At 42.1% G+C, this 17,995-nt stretch overlaps 1 protein-coding gene across 6 annotated transcripts in view; it reads left to right on the forward strand.

The window, feature by feature from the left end:
- GFRA1 (GDNF family receptor alpha 1) overlaps positions 1–17,995 on the forward strand; it is a 220,362-nt gene that overhangs the window by 61,582 nt on the left and 140,785 nt on the right. The gene's annotated exons all lie outside the window — the stretch shown is intronic.

Raw genomic sequence — 17,995 nt, forward strand, 5'->3', positions numbered from 1 at the left:
GTCAGGTGGAAGGCCCCTGTCCCTCAGGACTCCTGCATCAGGGCCGGCTGTTGCTTGGCCAAGGCTCCATATACCAGCTCCACATGGAAATTTCTTCACCAAGCAAATGTGTCGCTGTCCTGGAAGTGTGGGCAGGGCCATGGCTGGCTGGTTGCTTTGTGCCCTTCAACCCAGGGGTGCCTCACAACCCCTCCAACTGGGTCTGTGACCGAGACAGGGCCAGGTGAGGGTGTGCAGTGTTTTATCTGTTTTGCCAGCCAAAGGCAGGTGTTCTGGAGGAGCTGGACACAGAAAGCCTACCCCTAGACTCTGTCTTTTTGCATACGTCTTAGTCCTCGCTTAGGATGCACATCCACTGTGCTGTAGGAGACTCATGGGCATGGCCTTGTTGAACCTGCGAGACACATGGTAAGGGGGAACTGCCTCTTTCCCTTTTTTATCACAGTCTCAAACTCCCGGGTGAAAGCGACAGGGCGTACATAACTGTTTGTATTCAAGCTGGGAAAATATGTTTGCAGCACACTTCTGATACATCTTTCTTGAATCCAAACCTGGCTTAGAATAAAAGAGACTGGTTTAAAAATACATCCAGGCATTCCATAAATAGCTTCCAAATAATCTTACAGGCTCCATATTTTCACACCGATTATTTCACCCCAAACAGGCTGCATGTGTTATGGAGAATGTCTGTCTGCTCTCTCTGGTAGAAGCACAGTTGCGGGTACCAATGAAGGGACTGTGTGTTGTTTTTTAAGAGTCTGGAGTCATACACCTACTTTTATAAATAATTCATAAATCCCAACAAGCTATAAGTAATAAGTTCCATTTGGCTAGAGACTAAGAGATGAGCAAAATTGAAAAGGTGCCGGGACTGTTTGTGTAATAAAAATGCTGCCGTCAGGGCCCGTTGCTGCAGTGTTTTCTTCCTTGACAAATTGGGGGTTCAGTGGGATGCTCCTGGAGAGGAATATTTTTTTTTCTGTGGGCTAGAATGCAAGCACCACCCAATGCTGAGCCACATTTCTCCTTCTGAGACATAAACGCTGGAGTTTGGAAAGTCTTCCTGGTACATGTGTGCAGAGGCCTCTGGAGAATGGGGAGAGAAAAGGCTTGTATCAGATCCGGCTTTTCTCTAGACAACTGTGAGCATTCATGTTTGTTGTAGTGGGTATAAAAAATGGCTTATCAGACTGCCTATGTCAAATTTGCCTCCTTTTTTAATCAGTCACACCATTCGATTGATGGGATTTGCCTGTCAGTAACAATGATATGTGGAGCAAAAGTTATAATCATCTGCAAATCACTGGCTATCGAGACTTAATAGCATCTTCCAGAGATGGAAGCTGCTAGCTACCCATTGTCCTATGTGATGGTGGGTGGCAGTCCTTTATAAGATATTACTAGGATTTCAAATGGAGGGAACCGAACTCGATTTTGTGAATTATTAACATGGCTCTGGCCTTATCGGACCATTTTGTATGGAGAGATATTCTCTGAAATAGTGGCAAAAAGCTCACCAGTTGATACCCCCTCCTTACCTTCGCTTCTGGCCATTCTGCCTATGAAATTAATGCTCAGTAAAATGTGGCTGTAAAAATGTGCTGCTGACAGACACATCAGACCAAGACAAAAGGTTCTTTGTCTTACAGACAGAATCTAAAACATGACTCCACAACATCTAGTGTGCTTGAAATTCTGTTCCAGAATTGTGCCATTAAGTTGAAACATGGGGGGCTATGAATTGTGCTAGAAGTAAACAATCAAAAAACCGTGTGGCTTCGGATGAACAAAAGCCACTGGGTCGTCTCTGAAGCCCATCCATACACACAGTGGTAACTCTGAGTCGCTCTGACCTCCTGACCCACCATGGGCATCTAGGCCCTGCTTGTTTTAGTTTGGCCAAAGAGTCCCAGGCAGTTGAGGGAGATGCTACTTTGCAATGTGGGCTTCTGGCAGTGAGGGAGTGAGGCCTCTTTGCCCAGAAGAGTCCCTGCATATTTGGGCTGCTGTGCACGGTGGCAGGCAGAAGAGGGAAGCGGGCTTGCAAGTTGACGACATCAGACATTCTCAGAGGAAACCAAAGTTATTTCCTCTGGATTGCATTATCTTTTATTTCGCTGCAGATCAATCTTGTTATAGTAGGTGACAGCGCAGCAACTACTGCTGGGCCTTTCTCTGCTGTATCCATGGTGTGTGCGCGTGGGAGCGTTTTTCTCCTCTGCTCCTGTGCCATTTTATAGCTTGTTCAGTTCTTTCATCTGTAAATGCCACTTGCTGTGGTGTTGGACCTCATGGCATGAGGACTGTCAAGGACCAGTGGGCCCACAGCTGGACCTTTGGTATGTATGAGTTCCAGGGCCATGGGGCCACATTTTCAAAGAGCCTTAATTGACCCACATTCTCTGTCATCCACGGAGCTCATGAGCCGTTGGATGGCTCTCAGAAATTCCAAAGTGCCATAGAATTGCTCTTCACAACATCAGATGCAATTGAAGGTGCTGTGTGTGTACACGTGTCTAGAATCTCGAGTTTTAGAGCACTTTTATACCAATCGTTTAATAATGAAGTCAGAACCACACACGCGCACGCCTCATTTGAAGTTACTGAAGCACTGTTTGAATGCTCATCCATTAGGCTCAACCTTGATTCTGAAATCGAACAGAAACCAAGCAAGCGGCTTGGAAATCAGAGCGGTGCCACTCAGCAGGGCATTTGAAAGCATAAGTGGGCACAGTATAAGATTTCACCGTTGAGTTAATTCTCTGCTCTGAGCTATGAACTGAAGTTCCTTAAAGACTCCACCTGAAGAGGCATAGCCTTTCCTCCTCCTCAATTCTCACCTGGAGCTGGGATCTTGCTGTTGGAGAGATTTTTCTTCTAGCTCAAGTTATTTTTGATACCTCTCAAAATTGTTGTCTATTTTGCAACCAGTAAATATGTGCCAGACACTTTCTAGGCCATGAGGATAAGGGAGTGGACAAGATAGCAAAGGGCCCCGTTCTCATGGAACTTACAGTCTAGCTCAGGGGACATTGGTGCCAAGCATACAAATAAATAAACAATGTAAATCCTGGGAGGGATACATGCAGTGAAGAAAGTATCACAGGATGGTGTGCTAGTGGCTAGTAGGTGGGGTGGCCAGATTATGACAAGAAGGACCAGCTATTGGAGGATGTGTGAGACAGCAGGGGCACTTGCAAGGGAGAAGCTCATTAGGCAGGAACACCTCAATGTTCCAAGAAACTGGAGTGAAGGAGAGAGTTGTGTGCCATGAACAAGGAGAGGAGGGCAGGAGTGTAGTCTGGGGGTGGGAGGAAGGAAGTAGGTAGCGGGTTTTAAGCAGAAGAGTGGCATGGCCTTATTTACATTAAAAATCACTTCACTGGGGCTGGCCCCGTGGCCGAGTGGTTAAGTTCGCGCGCTCCGCTGCAGGCGGCCCAGTGTTTCGTCGGTTCGAATCCTGGGCGCGGACATGGCACTGCTCGTCAGACCACGCTGAGGCAGCGTCCCACATGCCACAACTAGAGGAACCCACAACGAAGAATACGCAACTATGTACCGGGGGGCTTTGGGGAGAAAAAGGAAAAAATAAAAGCTTTAAAAAAAAAAAAAAATCACTTCACTGGCTGCTGTGAAAATGCACAAGAACATCGTGTGAGAAGTTAAAACCAGAACTGGGACTGAGTGTTGAGCAGGCTCAGGCCAGGCTGAGATGGGGCCCTACCCACAGGCCCTAATTGCTTCCCTTAGTGGGTCTCTGCAATCCTGGGCAGTGGGAGGGGGCGGCCCCATTCCCAGCCAGCTGGCCTCTACTGAGTGTCCAATTTTCTGCTTGGTTTGCCTCTGGGGAGTCTTGTATCTATGACTTGCATCTCCTCTCCTTAAGGTTGGCAAATTATGCTCATCAAGAGCATCATTAAAATATTCCTATATGTGTCTTTAGATTTTAAAAAACCACTTTTCTCCAATATATACATACATGTGTATCATATATTTTATATATTAATCTATATGTTATTGTGCTTAAGGGACCTCAATTTGGCTCCCAGCAGGGTACTACCTTTGTAGGGGAGCTTGGGCCGAGTGCTTTGCCCTCTAGCCTCAGTTTTTCCATCTGTAAAATGAGAGAGTTGGAGAAATTCCTGACCCAACTTGGCTTCCTGCTGATGCTCTATCTTGAGAAGTTTTAAGCGGATTTGAGTTAATGGAGTACAGAAATAGCTAATGCTACAGATTTTGACTGTTCTCTAGAGAACTTGGGTGAAAGCAGAGGCTTCTCTAGTGGCTGAGAATTACGGTTGAAGGAATTGTGGTTTTAAAAGTGTAACCTACTCGCGTGGCCATTTTGAAACATAAACTCTTTCCCACATGGATTAGTACTGGAATTCTCAATGGATGGCATTGCTTTTACTAATTTGAAGAGGACAATAAATCATGGTTTGGTTTTTGGCAGCCTGGCTAAGCCTGTTAATTGTTGGGACAGACTTGTGGTGACAGGGACCACTGCCATTTATAATGTGCTTGACTTGAGCTCTTTTGCGTGTTTCAAACTTCTTGGTCGAATTGCTGGGGCTGGATCTTGGGTTTTCCACCCACTTCAGAAAACCCATTTATTATAAAGCTCTGACCCGTTAGCCATGAATTATGGTCCCCTTGGTAATGTTATACATTATGAAATATTGTTTTCTTTATGAGTGTGGGATTTGGGTGAATAAATTAAATCTATTGTTACTGTTTCCAGATAAAAATTCCAAGTTGTTGTATGATGTTAACTAGTAACTGAGAAAAATGCATTAATGTTTTTACGGTGGAAAGTGGTTGGCTCCCTGGTCACACTTCCTATATGCTAGTATTTACTATATACGTATATCATCCCCCGTTCTATCCAAAATCAGTAGAATATTCTGAGTCATGTACGAAATGCATCTGTCTTTCCAGCACAAAGTGAACAACATTACCATTTAATTTTACATAGATTCGCTTTGTGTGTGTGTGTGTGATGTATGAGGAAAATGATAACCATATTTAAATAATCACAGTCTCTGAGATGCTTTATCATATTCTGCGTAGGCTGTGCACAGCAGCCTCTTCCCTGCCAGGTGACCTTGGGGTGGGTTTTTCGTTGTAGCAAATTTGTTATGTGCCCACTCCAATCCCAGGGTATGAGTTTGGGATGAGGTTTCAGAGCCTCTTCTCCCAGTAACTTGAGTTTCAAAATTGCCAGATCAGTAAGGGGGAAAGCTTTTAGATTCTTCTGTTGGGATGGTTGCTAATAAGAAGAGTGGTTAATCTTTTTAAAATTTTGTTTTATTTGGATGATGATAATGATGATAATAATAATAATGTCAACATTTTCGTACTTCCTTCCTATATTCTAGGCATTAGGACAGGTGCTTTACACATATTCTCTCATTGAATCTGCCCATAAATTTTATGCAGTAGGTATTATCACTAATAATCCCACTTTACAGAGGAGAAAACTGAGGCACAGAGTAGAATCGACCTAGTGATGGTTATAAACTGGTGAGTGGTCAAGCCAAGCTTTTTTTTAATTGAGAGATTTTTTTCTATAGAACAGTTTTAGATTTTTAGAAAAATTGTGAAGATAGTACAGAGAGTTCCCATATACCCCATACCCTGTTTCCCCTATTACTAACATCTTACATTAGTATGGTACATTTGTTACAATTAATGACCCAGTATTGATCCATTATTAGTAACTAAAGTCCATAGCTTATTCAGATTCCCTTAGTTTTTACCTAATGTCCCTTTTCTGTTTTGGGATCCCGTCCAGGACACCACATTAGATTTAGTTGTGATGTCTCCTTAGGCTCCTCTTGGCTGTGACAGTTTCCAAGACTTCCCTTGTTTTTGATGACCTTGACAGTTTTGAGGAGTCCTGGTATTTTGAGGACTATATTGTAGGATGACCCTCTCTTGGAATTTGTCTGATGTTTTTCTCAGGATTTGACTGAGGTTATGGGTTTTGGGAAGATCACAGAGGCAAAGCACCATTTGCATCACATCGTATCAAAGGCACCTGCTATCAGCTTGATCTACGATTGTTGATGTTGATCTTTATCGCTTGGCTGAAGTAGTGTTGGTCAAGTTTCTCCACTGCAGAGTTACTTTTTCTCCTCCTCCTTTCCATACTGTACTCCTTGGAAAGAAATCTACACATAGCCTACTCCTAAGGAGTAGGGGTGGGGGGTTATGCTCCATCTCATTGAGGGGACAGTATCTACATAAACTATTTTGAATGGGAGACTTGGCTCTTATCCCTCATTTATTAATTTGTTCAATCATTTATTTAGATCAATAGAGACTCATGGATATTCACTTTATACCTTGGGTTATAATGCAGTACAATTTTATTTATTCTCTTGCTTTGGCCCCTGGGAGTTCTTTTCCAGCTTTGTTTCACCTTAGCCATCGGAGGCTCTTTCACTTGCTCCTCATGCCCCTTTGATATATCCCTGTCAATTTATTTGAGCACTTCTGTAGTCCTTACTGAGACTACAAGATGCTCCAGGGTCACCTTGTATATTTCCCACCTCTGTCCTAGATTCAACTGTTTCTCCAAGGAGCCCTTGTTCCTTTTATTGTAGAATGATATTAGAAACCAAGATCTGGGTGCTAGGTGTGCTTGTTGCTACTGGAGTTTTGTTTCTTTTAGGCCCTCTCAGCTGACAGAGCAAAGAAATTATGTGTCTATACAACCCATGTATATATATGCATATCTATTTCTATACGTAACTAGGTCTATCTATATTAAATTAAGTTGTGAGTTTTTACTGGCATCTCTAACTCTTATCCATTAGCAGTCATTCTAGCTCCTCCCTTGCTTATTTGTACATTCCCACTGCCAAGGTGAGACACCTAAGCTGGGATTTTTGACACCAGGTAGTGTAACTTCAGGTCCTACAATATGCTCGCCTAACTCCTAGAGGAGGGTTTTTGTCTCCTCCTTGTGGGACATAGTCACAGATCTTTGATCCTTCCCAAGGCCCAACATGACTGCCCAGGTACAGAATCATAAACTGGAGGGACTCAAACAACAAGCGTTTATTTCTCGTGTTCTGGAGGCTGGAAGTCCAAGATCAAGCTACTGGAAGTCCAAGATCAAGGTGTTGGCAGATTAGGTGTCTGCTGAGGACCATCTTCCTGGTTCATAGATATCTGTCTTCTCACTGTGAAGGGGCAAGGGAACTCTTTGGGGTCCCTTTTATAGGGGTATTAATCCCATTCATGAGGCCTCTACCTTCATGACCTAATCACCTCCCAAAGGCCCCATCTCCTAATAGCGTCACATTGGGGGTTAGGAGTTCAGCGTATGAATTTGTGGAGTACACAGACATTCAGTCCATCTCAGTGCCCCTCTGCTTCCACACCGGACCCAGGCTTGTTCTCATGACTCCTCAGCCAGTTCTAGCTCTGCAAGTTTCTGAGCGGATTTGCCTTATACAGAGCAGAGGCTGATTACTTAGTGCCTTGTTTCTGAGCAAAGGCATTTGCACTTTCTCCCATAGCCTGGGCAAGCCAGAGACAAAACAAATGGTCTGTTTATAATATTCCAGCTATTGAATGCTCAAAGCCCCCTGCACCTTCCTTAGATTGATTGCTGCTCATTGGGGACCAAGATAGACCCATCCTTTAAGTTCCTGAATTTGTCCTGGGGACAGGTTGTGAGGCTGTGAGTGTTTCCAGCTTGGGCAGGAGGGTGCATGGGAGGTTGAGCATGTTTATCTGTTTGGGCTGGCACTCACCTGCCAATTTCCCCCAGCTTCGTCTCTCTGACGCCCCTCCCCAGATGCTCCTGCTGGTGCATTGTCCCCTTCAGGCAGAGGGGATGTTCTCACATGGAAGCCTGCCTGTGAGGCTGCATTCATCACCTGGCTGACAGGTGCCTGTGGAGGTAGGTGGCGCCCATTTGACAGTGCCTTCTGCTACCTCTGGTGCACTTGGTCCCCTCGAGCCCAGCAGTCAGGGAGTGGGGGCTCTTGAATCCCATGATGTCAGGGAGCTCCACTCCTGTTGTTTTTGGAGTCTGGCTTGCTGGAAGCCACAGAACATTACAAACAAGTGCAGTTGATTCACTCAATTTTTTTGTTTGTAGCTGAAGCTGTCTTTTGGGAAGCATTTTGGGAGTTGATGGACATGTGTTCTTTAGACTTGACAGTGGGTTTGATGATGTGTTCCCAGGCTGATGGCAGGATGTGAGTGCTCATGGACAAGCAGCTTCTTCTAGGGGACACCAGGCCAGACCACCTCAAGCCCACCCTTCATTTCTGACACCCGTTCCCCATCTTGCCCCGTTCATCCCCCGAAAGCTCTACCAGGTTGATCCCTATTCTTCAGTGTTCGTTCACACCTCTGTGCCTTTCGATCTACTGATTGTTCTATTTGGAATGCGTTCTCCTCTTTTCAGCACACCTTGTCGTGTTCTGCACCTCACCCTCAGGAAAGTACCCAGGTTCTGCCATCATGGTGACTGGCCCAGGGGTGGGTGTGGGTCTGCAGCCTGATGATGATGCCTCCAATGTGTGTGAGAGGTGGATGCTAATTTTCACATGGTCCTCTAATGTGTTATTATTACAATATTCACAACCATTGTGACAACAGATTGAGCTCCTAGAGAGACAAGATTGTGTCTTTTATTTTGAATCCCTAGCACAAATGCAGTGCCTAGCACATAGTAGGTACTCAATAGATGTTTCTGCTTTTTGTCTTTGTTTTGCTGAGGAAGATTTGCCCTGCGCTAACATCTGTTGTCAATCTTCCTCTTTTTTTTATGTGAGCTGCCACAGCATGGCCACTGACAGATGAGTGGTGTGGTTCTGCACCCGGGAAGTGAACCTGGGCCGCCGAAGCAGAGTGCACTGAACTTAACCACTAGGCCACTCGGGATGGCCCTCAACAGATGTTTGATGAATGAAAGTGGAAATGAAATAACAAAGCTCAGCAGAATTGACATTTTTTGCATGGCTCTGTGCATGTGTGTGTGTGCAAGCATATGCATGTACATTTGCATCTTTTGTGTTTGACAGTCTAAGTTCTTTAATAAAGTTGAGGCAGAATGCTGGCAGTGTCATAGATGGTCATGTTGACCGCCAAGCCATATCATTTCCTATCCTTGAGGGCAAACATCTTTTTCTATTCTGTTCCTTCACCACCATTCTTTTTTGGCAGGGACAGTATTTGGACCTAGAATCAATCAGCAAGTATTTACCTGCTCAGGTTTGTGCAAGGCCTGAGCAAGGTATGAACATGGGGGATTTAGGAGACAGTGCCCCTGCCTTCCAAGAGCTGACGATTTCGCCAGAGACCTAAGGCTAGTCATTCTGTGGGCCAGTGGGTACTGTTCTCATCCAGTGCTGGAGGAAGTCAGGGAGGATGGGGGCCCTGGGAAAGGGGAGGCGCTGATGAAAGGGAGGTGCTGGAGAAGGTTTTGAAGGAAGCAGAGATCTGAGTGGGCAGGATAAGGGCAGGCCTGTCGGTGGATGGGGTGGTGGGAGGGCAGTGTGAATGGAGGCAGAGACAAAGACAAGCATGGTGTTGTGTCTATGGGATGTCGAGAGGGCAGTGAACCTGACAGGCTCTGGGCTGGGATTGGCTGGCACCAGTTACGGAGCCTTCACAACCTACTGACTGCCAAAACCACTTTGTTTCTCATGGCCCCCAACATTCCCAGTATGACCGAAAAGATTTTTGTCTACCTAATGAATAGTATTGGCTATTGATTTTTCCCATTTTTTTAACCCATTTTATTACTCCTTTTGCTATTTGAGAATTACGAATCAGCCAGTGTTCCTGGTTAGCACAGTGAGTGTTATGCCCATGAGCTGATGAAATTCCAGTCCATAAAAAGCCAGCTTGATAGTTTTTTTAGTACTGTAACATTGGTTTATAACATTATATAAATTTCCAGGTGTACATCATTATATTTCGATTTCTGTGTAGGTTACATCATGTTCACCACCAAAGACTAGTTACAATCCATCACCACACACACGTGCCTAATCACCCCTTTTGACCTCCTCCCTTCCCCCTTCCTCTCTAGTAACCAACAATCCAATCTCTGTCTCTATGTGATTGTTGTTGTTTTTATCTTCTACTTATGAGTGAGATCATATGCTATTTGACTTTCTCCCTCTGAGTTATTTCGCTTAGCATAATACCCTCAAGGTCCATCCATGTTGGTACAAATGGCCAGATTTCATCGTTTCTTATGGCTGAGTAGTATTCCATATATACCACATCTTCTTTATTCATTTGTCCCTTGATGGACACCTAGGTTGCTTCCAAGTCTTGGCTATTGTGAATAATGCTGCAATGAACATAGGAGTGCACGTATCTTTATGCATTTGTGTTTTCATGTTCTTTGGATAAATACCCAGCCGTGGAATAGCTGGATCATATGGTAGATCTATTCTTAATTTTCTGAGGAATCTCCATGCTGTTTTCCATAGTGGCTGCACCAGTTTGCACTCCCACCAGCAGTGTATCAGAGTTCCCTTCTCTCCACATCCTCTCCCATACTTGTTATCCTGCCATTCTGATGGAAGTGAGGTGGTATCTCATTGTAGTTTTGATTTGCATTTCCCTGATAGTTAATGATGTTGAACATCTTTTCATGTGCCTGTTGGCCATCTGTATATTTTCTTTGGAGAAATATCTGTTCAGGTCTTTTGCCCAGTTTTTTAATTGGGTTGTTCGTTTTTCTGTTGTTGATTTGTATGAGTTCTTTGTATATTTTGACTCTTAACCCCTTATCAATATATGGTTTGCAAATATCTTCTCTCTATTGTTAGGCTGTCTTTTTGTTTTGTTGATGGTTTCCTTTGCTGTGTAGAAGCTTTTTACTTTGGTGTAGACCAATTTGTTTATTTTTTCTATTGTTTCCCTTGCCTGGTCAGACAGGGTACTTGAAAATATGCTGCTAAGACTAATGTCAAAGAGCGTACTGCCTATGTTTTCTTCTAGAAGTTTTATGGTTTCAGGTCTTACATTCAAGTCTTTAATCCATTTTGAGTTAATTTTTGTGTATGGTGTAAGATAATAGTCCACTTTCATTCTTTTGCATGTGGCTGTCCAGTTTTCCCAACACCATGTATTGAAGAGACTTTCCTTTCTCCATTGTACCTTCTTAACTCTCTTGTCAAAAATTAGCTGTCCATGTGCTGGCCCCGTAGCCAAGTGGTTAAGTTCACGCGCTCTGCTTTGCCGGCCCAAGGTTTCACTGGTTCGAATCCTGGGCGTGGACATGGCACTGCTCGTCAAGCCATGCTGAGGAGGCATCCCGCATGCCACAACTAGAAGGACCCACAACTAAAAATGCACAATTATGTACCTGGGGGGGCTTTGGGGAGAAAAAAGAAAAATAAAATCTTTAAAGAAAAATTATCTGTCCACAGATGGTGTGGTTTTATTTCTGGGTGCTCAGTTCTGTTCCACTGATCTTTGTGTCTGTTTTTGCGCCAGTACCGTGCTGTTTTGGTTTCTATAGCTTTGTAGTATATTTTGAAATCAGGGAGTGTGATACCTCCTGCTTTGTTCTTTTTCCTCAGAATTGCTTTGGGTATTCGGGGTCTTTTGTTGTTCCATATAAATTTTAGGATTCTTTGTTCTATTTCTTTGAAAAATGTTGTTGGAATTTTGATAGGGATTGCATTGAATCTGTAGATTGCTTTAGGAAGTATGGACATTTTAACTATGTGAATTCTTTCGATACATGAGTATGGAATATTTTTCCATTTCTTTGTGTCTTCCTCAATTTCTTTCAACAATGTTTTATAGTTTTCAGTGTACAGATCTTTCACCTCTTTGGTTAAGTTTATTCCTAGGTATTTTATTCTTTTTGTTGCAGTTGTAAATGGGGTTGTATTCTTAATTTCTCTTTCTGCTATTTCATTGTTAGTGTATAGAAACACAACTGACTTTTGTATGTTGATTTTTTACCCTGCAACTTTATCGTATTCATTTATTGTTTCTAAAAGTTTTTAGTGGATTCTTTAGGGTTTTCTCTATATAAAATCATGTCTTCTGCAAATAGTGACAGTTTCACTTCTTCTTTTCCAATTTGGACTCCTTTTATTTCTTTTTCTTGCCTGATTCGTCTGACTAGGACTTCCAATACTATGTTAAATAAGAGTGGTGAAAGTGGACATCCTTGTCTGGTTCCTGTTCTTGGAGGGATGGCTTTCAGTCTTTCTCCACTGAGAATGATATTAGCTATGGGTTTGTCATATATGGCTTTATTTTGTTGAGCTACTTTCCTTTTATACTCATTTTATTCAGAGTTTTTATCATAAATGGATGCTGTATCTTGTTAAATGCTTTTTCTGCATCTATTGAGATGATCATGTGATTTTTATTCTTCATTTCGTTAATGTGGTATATCATGTTGATTGATTTGCAGGTATTGAACCATCCCTGCATCCCTGGAATAAATCCCACTTGATTACGGTGTATGAAGTTTTAAATGCATTGTTGTATTCAACTTGCTAGTATTTTGTTGAAGATTTTTGCATTGATGTTCATCAGTGATATTGACCTGTAATTTTCTTTTTTGTGTGTTGTCCTTGTCTGGTTTTGTTATCAGGGTAATATTGGCTTTGTAGAATGAGTTAGGAAGCTTCCTCTCCTCTTGAATTTTTTGGAGGAGTTTGAGAAGGATAGGTATTAAGTCTTCTTTGACTGTTTGGTAGAATTCACCAACAGGCCGTCTGGTCTTGGACTTTCATTTTTTGGGAGCTTTTTGATTACTGTTTCGATCTTATTGGTGACTGGTCTATTCAAATTCTCTATTTTTTCTTCATTCAGTTTTTGAAGGTTGTATGGGTCTAAGAATTCATCCATTTCTTCTAGATTATCCAATTTGTTGGCATATAGATTTTGTAGTATTCTCTTATAATCTTTTGTATTTCTGAGGTGTCTGTTGTACTTTCTCTCTTTATTTCTGATTTTATTTGTTTGAGCATTCTCTCTTTTTTTCTTGGTGAGTCTAGCTAAAGGTTTGTCAATTTTGTTTATCTTTTCAAAGAGCCAGCTCTTGGTTTCATTGATTTTTTTCTTTTTTTTTTTAGTCTCCATTTCATTTATTTCTGCTCTGATTTTTATTATTTCCTTTCTTCTACTGATTTTGGGCTTTTGTTTGTTCTTCCTTTTCCAGTTCCTTTAGGTACACTGTTAGATTGTTTATTTGAGATTTTTCTTGTTTGTTGAGGTAGGCCTGTATTGCTATAAACTTCCCTCTTAGAACTGCTTTTGCTGTATCCCATAAATTTTGGCATGTTGTATTTTCATTTTTATTTATCTCCAGGTATTTTTTGATTTATCCTTTGATTTCTTCATTGACCCAATTATTGTTCAGTAGTATTTTGTTTAATATCCACATATTTTTCACTTTTCTGATTTTCTTCCTGTAGTTGATTTCTAGTTTCATACCATTGTGCTCAGAAAACATGGTTGCTATTACTTCAATCTTCTTAAATTTATTGAGACTTTTTTTTGTGGCCTAATATGTGATCGATCCTGGAGAATATTCCATGTGTATTCGAAAAGAATGTGTATTCTGCAGTTTTTTGATGGAATGTTCTATATATATCTACTAAGTCCATCTGGTCTAATGTGTCATTTAAGGCCAATCTTTCCTTCTTGATATGCTGTTTGGATGATTTATCCATTGGTGTAACTGGAGTGTCAAAGTCCACTACTGTTATTGTGTTACTGTCTATTTCTCCTTATATGTCTGTTAATAATTGCTTTATATATTTAGGTGCTCCTATGTTGGGTGCATAGATATTTATAAGTGTTATATCTTCTTGTTGGATTGTTCCCTTTGTCATTGTGTGGTGCCCTTCTTTGTCTCTTGCTGTAGTTTTTGTCTTAAAGTCTATTTTGTCTGATGTAAGTATTGCTTCCACAGCTTTCTTTTCATTGCCATTTGCAGGGAGTGTCTCTTTCCATCCCTTCACTTTTGGGTTGTGAGTGTCTTTTGGTGTGAAGAGTGTAGGCAGCATATATATGTGTCTTGTCTTTTTATCCAATTGGCCACCCTATGCCTTTTGATTGGAGCATTTAGTGCATTGATATTTGAAGCAGCTATTGATAAGTATGTAGTTGTTGCCATTTCATTACTTTTTTCCTGGGTGTTTTAGTATTTCTTCTCTGTTCCTTTCTTCTTCTCTTGCTCTCTTCCCTTGTGGTGTGATGGCTTTCTTTAGTATTATGTTTGGGGTCCTTTCTCTTAATTTTTTGTGTATTTGTTATAGGTTTGTGGTTTGTGATTATCATGAGGTTCATATATAATAACCTACGTATATAGCAATCTATATTAAGTTGATGGTCTCTTTAGTTTGACCTCTTACTAAAAGCTCTACTCTTTTACTCCTTTCCTTCCACATTTTATATTTTTGATATCAGATCTAACCTCTTTGTGTATGTGTGTGTGTGTTATCCATTCCCCTCGTATCGTGGGGTAGATAATTTTAGAACTTTTGTCTTTTGGCCATCATATTATCTTCATAGGTGGTTGATCTGCTACTTTTACTGTATTTTTGCCTTTACCAGTGATTTTATTGCTTTTTTTTTCTTGAAAATTTTCTTATTCCTACTTATGGTCTTCTCTTTCCCACTTAAATAAGTCTCTTTAGCATTTCTTGTAAGACCGGCTTCTTGGTGATAAACTCCTTTAGTTTTTGCTTGTCTAGGAAACTCTTTATCGCTCCTTCCATTCTGAATGATAACTTTGCTGGATAGAGTATTCTTGGCTGTAGGTATTTTCCTTTTAGCATTTTAAATATATTGTGCCACTCCCTTTTAGCCTGTAAGATTTCTGATGAGAAGTCAGCTGATAGTCTTACAGGGTTTCCTTTGGATGTAACTTTTGCCTTTCTCTTGTGACTTTCAGGATTCTCTCTTTATCTTTAATTCTTGACATTTTAATTATAATGTGTCTTGGTGTGGGCCTTTTTGGGTTTTTCTTGTTTGGTGCTCTCTGTGCTTCCTGTACCTGGATGTCTGTTTCTTTTCTTAGGTTAGGAAAGTTTTCAGCTATTATTTCTTCAAATAGATTCTCTGCCACTTTCTCTCTCTCTTCTTCTTCTGGGACACCTATAATATGAATGTTAGTGTGCCTGATGTTGTCCCAGAGGTCCCTTAGACTGTTCTTGTTCATTTTTTCTTTTATCTGTTCAGCTTGGGTGAGTTCCTCTAGTCTTTCAGCCAGCTTGCTGATCCGTTCTTCTGTGTGATTTGTTCTGCTATTGAGTCCCTCTAGTGAATTTCTCATTTCCAGCATTGTATTCTTCATTTCTGATTGGTTCTTTTTTATATTTTCCAATTCTTTGTTGAATTTCAAACTGAGTTCATCCATTTTTCTCCCAAGATCAGTGAGCATCCTTATGACTTTTTGTTTGAACTCTTTGTCTGGTAGATTGTTTATTTCTGTTTTGTTTAGTTCTTTTTCTGGGGTTTGTCCTGTTCCTTTCCTTGGAATATATTCCTTTTCCTCCTCACTTTTCCTCTTTCTCTGTGCTTATATCTGTGTATTAGGTAGGTCAGCTACGTCTTCTGATCTTGGAGAGTTGGCCTTATGTAAGAGATGCCTTATCAGGCCCAGAAGTGTGCTTCCTTCTCATCACCAGTTCCAAATATTCCAGGGGTGTCCCCTGTGTGAGCTACATGTGTCTTTCTGTTGTGGCAGGGTTGCTCTTGCTGCAGGTGCCCAGCGAGGCTAGGCTGTCCCCCTGGCCAGCTGATTGTAATGCTCAACTGCGTGTGGCTGCTGTGGACTCTTCAGTCACTTTATTGGGCATGGGAAGCCCCAGCACAGATGGCTGCAAGGTCTAATATCACATTCCTCTTGCAGTTTTTCTGTTAAGTCAGTAGGCCCCCAGTGTGGCTGGTTGCTAGGCTCAGGGTCTGACAATTGTTGTAGGCCTCTGGCCACAAGGCCCTTGTCAGCTCCCTCAGGATGGCAGCTGCGTGGGGCTGGCCCCAGGCATGGGAGCATACAGTTGTTTCAGGCTTTGGAATGTGGGGCCAATCCCCTGTGTGGCTGTTTGAGAAGCACAAGTCTTCTGCAGCTAACAAGCCACACTTTCCACAGGGCCACACACACCATCAACACAGTCCTGCCCTAGGCGCAGGCCCCTACCACCTGAAGCAGACCCAGTTGCCCCACTGCAGAGGCCTCACACACTCCACCAATGCCCCACACACTGCATCCACTCTTCACACACACCCTGCCCCGCAGAGGTGGACTCAACTGCCTGGCTGTGGAGGTTCAAGGCACCCAGCCTATGCAGGCCCATAAGTTGCCTGAGGACTTGCTGTTGGGTGAGGCCAGTCCCTAGAGCAGGCTGCTTGCCCTTGCTGAGCTCGATTAAATCAGCATTCTAGTGGGTGGGGCAGACCTTGGGCTAACAGGTCAGTGGAGGAACTCCAATGGCATCTGCCAGTCTCTGTGTCAGCACACCTGTACAGGTCACAATAATGGCTGCCACCAATGTTTCAGTCCCTTGAGAGGTCTCACTTCTCACTGAGATGACCCATAGCTTATCAGGTGAGTCTCTTTTCACCAAAGGACTGTACATCTTTCTTTCTGGTGATTTTAGGTTGCTTTCTGACATGGGTGAATTTGTGCATGGACCCTTTAAGAGCTGACTTTTTTCCCCTGATGTCCAATAGCTGTTCTGGGGATATTCCCAGTTGTTAGTTGCCAGAAAAGCCAGATGTTATGACACTTGTCTCAGTTATGCTGAGTCCAAAAGATGCTTATAGTAGTAATGCTCCCCTGTTCAGGTCCTCCACTCTTCCAGGGAAGGCTGCATATTTTAGGATTGGTCCTGGCTGGCCATGAAGTGCCATGGATTGCTAAGGTGCTGTTTTTTTTTCTCTTCATAAAGGAATTTCTACCTCTGCTACCTTAGTCAGGACCATCCCTTGTTGTGGGGTTTCTTTTTATTCAGTTTTCAGTTCTCTCTCAGGAGTACTTCTTCCAAGAGTAGTTGTAAATTGGTTGCATCCATGGGAGGAGGTGAGTTCAGAGTCTTCTTATGCCACTATCTTGACACCAAACTTCCAGCTTGATATTTTAGATAGCTTGAGCAATGGTTTTCTTGGTTACTTTAATGTCTAGACAGCAAAATTTAGACTTGTTCTAGGAAGACCAAGAAAGCTATTGGAGCTTTTTAAACAGAGAAATAGCATTCACTGGGAACATGATAAAACTTCTCATGCTTTGTGTTGGGTGGCAGAGGATAAAGATGGTCTCTACTTACTTACTTAGTGTATACCAGGCACATCAACTGCTCTGTATATGTTAACTCACTTCTTCCCCAGAATAACCCTGTGAGGTTCACACATTCATTTATCTCCATTTTTCCCTCCTTTTTTAGATGCTGAAATAGATTCAAAATCTTAAGTAGTTCTACTTTGGGGAAGGTCCCACAGCTAGTAAAGCACTGAGTCTGAGTTCAGACCCAGGCAATCGGACTTAGTCTAAATTCTTTTTTTTTTTAATTATTTTATGGAGGTCATATTGGTTTATAACAATTTTATTTGTACATTTTCATATTTCAGCTTCTATATAGACTGCATTGTGTTCACCACCAATAGTCTAGTTTTTATCCATCAACCTACATATGTGCCCCATTGCCTCTTTCACCTTTTCTCCAGCCCCTTCTCCTCTGGCAGCCACCCATCTATGCTCCTTATCTATGTGTTTGTTTATCTACCCCATATGAGTGAAATCATAAGGTATTTGTCTTTCTCTGTCTCACTTATTCTGCTTAGCATGATAACCTCAAGATTCATCCATGTTGTCGCAAATGGCATGATTTTGTCTTTTTTTATGCCTGATTAGTATTCCATCGAATGTATATACCAGCTTCTTTGTCCAATCATCCATCAGTGGGCACTTGGATTACTTCCACATCTTTGCTATTGTGAATAATGCTGTGATAAACATAGGGATGCATAAATCTTTTTG

Source organism: Equus przewalskii, chromosome 1 (genome assembly GCF_037783145.1).
Source record: "Equus przewalskii isolate Varuska chromosome 1, EquPr2, whole genome shotgun sequence".
Taxonomy (NCBI): Eukaryota; Metazoa; Chordata; class Mammalia; order Perissodactyla; family Equidae; genus Equus; species Equus przewalskii.